The sequence below is a fragment of the Arachis hypogaea genome, chromosome 18, assembly GCF_003086295.3.
Source record: "Arachis hypogaea cultivar Tifrunner chromosome 18, arahy.Tifrunner.gnm2.J5K5, whole genome shotgun sequence".
Taxonomy (NCBI): domain Eukaryota; kingdom Viridiplantae; phylum Streptophyta; class Magnoliopsida; order Fabales; family Fabaceae; genus Arachis; species Arachis hypogaea.
In genome coordinates this window covers 81362820-81368785 of record NC_092053.1, presented here as the reverse complement: position 1 = coordinate 81368785, position 5966 = coordinate 81362820, and the positions used below count along the sequence as shown (strand labels likewise).

The 5966-nt window shown below is 38.9% G+C and overlaps 1 non-coding gene across 1 annotated transcript; it reads right to left on the bottom strand.

Moving 5' to 3' along the window:
- Nucleotides 1-3229: 3229 nt before the first annotated feature.
- On the bottom strand, nt 3230-3333 carry LOC112774195 (small nucleolar RNA R71). Its single transcript, XR_003188694.1, has one exon. It is a non-coding gene; the product is annotated as a small nucleolar RNA R71 (small nucleolar RNA).
- Nucleotides 3334-5966: the final 2633 nt, after the last annotated feature.

Genomic DNA, 5966 nt, shown 5'->3' with positions numbered 1-5966 from the left:
TCTCCCTCAAATTTAGTGTCAACCATGTAGTGCCATATATGCTTGGAAAGCTCTGGAATCCTACTTTCCAATTCCATTGGAATCACCTCATTTGGAGCTTTGTGGCTCAAGTTATGCGTGTCTGAAGAAGGCATGGTCAGGCTGCCAGGTGGGACTTTTGCCCACGTTAACTACCACGTTAACTAAGTTAACGTGGGAGTTAACGTGGCCCTTTGTGGCTTGTGTTGGCAATGTTAGTGACAATGTTTGGTGTCACTAACGTTGTCGACAACTTCTCTTCCTCACGTTAACTTCCACGTTAACTAGGTTAACGTGGGAGTTAACGTGGCTTAGTGGGGGCTTGTGTGCTTCCAACGTTAGTGACAATGTTGGGTGTCACTAACGTTGTCGACCATCTTGTTTCTTCACGTTAGCTTCCACGTTAACTAGATTAACGTGGGAGTTAACGTGGCTTAATGTGCTTTGGCCAACGTTAGTGACAATGTTGAGTGTCACTAACGTTGGCTTTCCCCCTTTTCTTCTTAACGTTAGAGATCACGTTAACTAAGTTAACATGGACTCTAATGTGGCCACTCATGATCTTGGTCCAACGTTAGTGATAATGTTAAGTGTCACTAACGTTGGCTCCATTCCCTTTCTTCAAAGTTAATGCCACTAACTTTTCTCACTAACGTTGTGGCTTTCCTTCCTTCCACGTTAGTGCTCACGTTAGTGTAACTAAAGTAGCCACTAACGTGGCTTCTTCTCTTCTTCTTTTGGCCTGAAATCAATCAAACAAAGTGCATCAAAGTCTTGCTCTTAATCATAGAATCATGCATCATCCAATTTATCATATAATTCATGCAAAATTCTCATGAAATAATTTAAAATTCACAATGTTTGCTTGAATCAAGATGTAAGTGAATATCTACCCAAAACTAGCTTATTTCCTAAGAAAATGCATGAAACTACCTTAAAAACAGTAAAGAAAAGGTCAGTGAAACTGGCCAAAATGCCCTGGCATCATTTATTTTAAAAAAAAAATTAAAATTTCAAAAAAAAATTATATTATTTTGTTCTTCAAAACTTTTAAGAATGAATTCTAGAGTTTCATGATGATTTGTTGAAGTCTGGCTGGCTGTGAAGCCATGTCTAATCTTTTGGACCGAGGTTTCAACTTATCATCACAAGGACTTGTTGATTTCTATCAATCTTGCTGTTGAACGTAATGATCTGCTAAAGCTTGGCTGGCCATTGGCCATGTCTAGTATTTTGGACCGAAGCTTTCACTGAAAGCTTGGCTGGCTAGTAAGCCATGTCTAATTCCTGGACCGGAGTTTTAGACTAACATTGCATGATTCTAGGAATTCTCATTGAGAATTTTGAAGTCCTTATTTTCTTTTCCCACTTAATTTTCGAAAAATTACAAAAAAATTTTATAAAATCATAAAAGCCAAAAATATTTTGTGTTTCTTGTTTGAGTCTAGTGTCAAATTTTAAGTTTGGTGTCCTGCATGTTTTATTCTCTGCATTTTTCGAATATATGAATTTTGTTCTTCATTGATATTCAAGTTATTCTTGATGATTTCCTTGCTCTGATCTTTAAATTCTCTTGTTTTGTGTCTTTTGTTGTTTCTCATATGTATTTTCAAATTGTTATAGTCCTTAGTATACAAACTTCTAAGTTTGGTGTCTTGCATGCATTGTTGATTTAATATTAGTTTTCCATGATTAGTTGCATTTTGATTAATTCTCATCATTAAAAATTCAAAAAAAAAAATTTAAAATTGTGTCTTTTCAAGTCAATGATACAGAGAATTGAAGATTCAGAACATACAGCAGAGGAATTACAGAGAAAAAGCTAGGCGTTCAAAACGCCCAGTGAGGAAGGAAACTGGCGTTTAAACGCCAGCCAGGGTACCTGGCTGGGCGTTAAATGCCCAAAAGGGTAGTATTTTGGGCGTTAAACGCCAGAATGGATACCATTCTGGGCGTTTAACGCCAGGATGGCACAAGAGGGAAGATTTTGTTTTTAATTCAAATCTTTTTCAAATTTTCATAATTTTTCAAAATCAAATTTTTTTCAAATGATATCTTTTCAATCATATCTTTTCAAAATCAATTTCTTTCCATTTTTTCCATTTTCAAAAATCCTTGCTACAATTAATGATTTAATTCAAAAAGTTTCAAGTTGTTACTTGCCTATTAAGAAAGGATCAAACTTTAAATTCTAGAATCATGTCTTTTAATTTCTTGTTAGCCAAGTAATCAACTTTAATTTTAAAACTTTCTTTTTTTTAATTTGATTTTCAATCATATCTTCTCAATCATATCTTCTCAATCACATCTTTTTCAAATTAATTCTCAATCATAGTTTTTTTTTCTATTTATTTCTGATTTTAAAATCTTTTTCAAATCACTTAACTACTTTCTCAATTTTAAATTTCAAAAATCACCAACTATTTTTTTTAATTTTTTTTAATTATTTCAAAGTCTTTTTAATTTGTTTTCGAAAATTCTTCCCCTCTTCTCAGATCCTTCTATTTAAGGACTAACACTCCTCCACTATCAGTAATTCGGACTCTCTCTATAAGTTCGAATTCTCTCCTCTCTACCTCCTCCTTCTATTCTTCTTTTCCTCTGACACCTCAAGGAATCTCTATACTGTGACATAGAGGATTCCATACTTTCCTCTTCTCTCTTTCATATGAGCAGGAGCAAAGACAAGGGCATTCTTGTTGAAGCTGATCCTGAACCTGAAAGGACCTTGAAGAGAAAGCTAAGAGAAGCTAAAGTATAACTCTCTGTAGAGGACCTAACAGAAACTTTCAAACAAGAAGAAGCCATGGCAGCCGAAAACAACAACAATGCCAATAATGCAAGGAAGGTGCTTGGTGACTTTACTGCACCTACTCCTGACTTCTATGGGAGAAACATCTCAATCCCTGCCATTGGAGCAAACAACTTTGAGCTTAAGCCTCAGTTAGTTTCTCTAATGCAACAGAATTGCAAGTTTCATGGACTTCCATTAGAAGATCCTCATCAGTTCTTAGCTGAATTCTTGCAAATCTGTGATACTGTTAAGACCAATGGGGTTGACTCTGAGGTCTACAGACTTATGCTCTTCCCTTTTGCTGTAAGAGACAGAGCTAGGACATGGTTGGACTCACAACCTAAAGAAATCCTGAACTCTTAGGAAAAGCTGGTCAATGCCTTCTTGGCAAAGTTCTTTCCACCTCAAAAATTTAGTAAGCTTAGAGTAGAAGTCCAAACCTTCAGACAGAAGGAAGGTGAATCCTTCTATGAAGCTTGGGAAAGATACAAACAATTGATCAGAAGGTGTCCTTCTGACATACTTTCAGAATGGAGCATCATAGGTATCTTCTATGATGGTCTGTCTGAACTGTCCAAGATGTCATTAGATAGCTCTGCTGGAGGATCTCTTCACCTGAAGAAGACGCCTGCAGAAGCTCAGGAACTCATTGAAATGGTTGTAAATAACCAATTCATGTACACTTCTGAAAAGGAATCCTGTGAATAATGGAACAAATAAGAAGAAAGGAGTTTTTGAGATTGATACTCTGAATGCCATATTGGCTCAGAACAAAATATTGAATCAGCAAGTCAATATGATTTCTCAGAGTCTGTTTGGAATGCAAGCAGCAACAGGTAGTATCTAGAAGCTTCATCTGAAGAAGAAGCTTATGATCCTGAGAATCCAGCAATGGAAGAGGTAAATTACATGGGAGAACCCTATGAAAACACCTATAATCCTTCATGGAGAAATCATCCAAATCTCTCATGGAAGGACCAACAGAGGCCTCAACAAGGCTTCAACAATAGTAATGGTGGAAGAAATAGGTTTAGCAATAGCAAACCTTTTCCATCATCTTCTCAGCAACAGATAGAGAATTCTAAGCAGAGCCACTCTGACTTAGCAACCATATTCTCTGATCTAATTAAAACCACTCAAAGTTTCATGACTGAAACAAGGTCCTCCATTAGAAATTTGGAGGCACAAGTGGGTCAGCTGAGTAAGAAAGTTACTGAACTCCCTCCTAGTACTCTCCCAAGCAATACAGAAGAGAACCCAAGGAGAGAATGCAAGGCCATAAACACGTCCCACATGGCCAAATGCATAGAGGAGGGAAAGGCAGTGATTTCCACTGAGGAAGACCTCAATGGACGTCCACTGGCCTACAAGGAGTTCCCTAATGAGAAACCATAGGAATCTGAGGCTCACACTGAGACCATAGAGATTCCATTGAATTTACTTCTGCCATTCATGAGCTCTGATGAGTATTCTTCCTCTGAAGAGGATGAAGATGTTACTGAAGAGCAAGTTGCTAAGTACCTTGGAGCAATCATGAAGTTAAACGCCAAGTTATTTGGTAATGAGACTTGGGAGGATGAACCCCCTTGCTCACCAAAGAACTGGATGACTTGACTAGGCAGAGATTACCTCAGAAGAGACAGGATCCTGGAAAGTTCTCAATACCTTGTACCATAGGCACCATGACCTTTGAGAGGGCTCTGTATGACCTAGGGTCAGGCATAAACCTCATACCTCTCTCTGTAATAGAGAAGCTAGGGATCCTTGAGGTACAAGCTACAAAAATCTCACTAGAGATGGCAGACAATTCAAGGAAACATGCTTATGGACTTGTAGAGGATGTCTTGGTAAAGGTTGAAGACCACTACATCCCTGCTGATTTCATAATCCTAGATAATAGGAAGTGTATGGATGAATCCATCATCCTTGCCAGACCCTTCCTAGCCACAGCAAAAGTTGAGATTGATGTTGACAGAGGAGAATTGGTCTTCTAAATAAATGAGGACTCTCTTGTGTTTAAAGCTCAAGGATCTCCCTCTGTAACTATGGAGAGGAAGCATGAAAAGCCTCTTTCAATGCAGAGTCAAATAGAGCCCCCACATACAAACTCTAAGTTTGGTGTTGGGAGGCCATCATCATGCTCTGAGCATCTGTGAGGCTCCATGAAAGCCCACTGTCAAGCTATTGACATTAAAGAAGCGCTTGTTGGGAGGCAACTCAACTTTATTACATCTATGTATTTTCTATTGTTCTTTCGTATTGTCTGTAGGTTGATGATCATGTGAAGTCACAAAAACAACTGAAAAAGCAAAAACAGAACGAAAAATAGTATTAAAAATAGCACACCCTAGAGGAGAAGCTTGCTGGCGTTTAAACGCCAGTAAGGGTAGCAGAATGGGCGTTAAATGCGCAGTCTGGCACCATTCTGGGTGTTTAACGCCAGAAATGGGCATCAGACTGGCGTTTAATGCCAGAAAGGGGCATAAAGCTGGCGTTTAACACCAGAAAAGGGCACAGAGCTGGCGTTTAAACACTAGAAAGGGGAGAAAAGCTGGCGTTAAACGCCAGAAATGGGCAGCAACCCGGCGTTTAATGCTAGGATTGGCAATCAAGGGGGCGTTTACATGCCACATGGTGCAGGGATGAGAAATCCTTGACACCTCAGGATCTGTGGACCCAACAAGATCCCTACCTACTCCATCTTTCTCTTTCTTCTTTACACCTTTCTATTACACCCTTTCCCAAATATCGTTCACCAATCACCTCAATACCTCTTCCCCAAATACCCCTCACCTATCAAATCCTACCCTCTTCTCCATATTCTCTTCACTAATCTACATCCATCCATCATAAAACCCCACCTACCTTACCATTCAAATTCAAACCACTTTCCCTCCCAAACCCATCCATACATGGCCGAACCACTAAACCCCCCTCCATCTCCTCTATTTCCTCTTCTTCTACTCTTTTCTTTCTTCTTTTGCTTGAGGATGAGCAAACCTTCTAAGTTTGGTGTGGTAAAACCGTTGCTTTTTGTTTTTCCATAACCATTTATGGCACCAAAGGCCGCAGAAACCTCTAGAAAGAGGAAAGGAAAGGCAAAAGCTTCCACCTCCGAGTCATGGGAGATGGAGAGATTCATCTCAACGGTGCA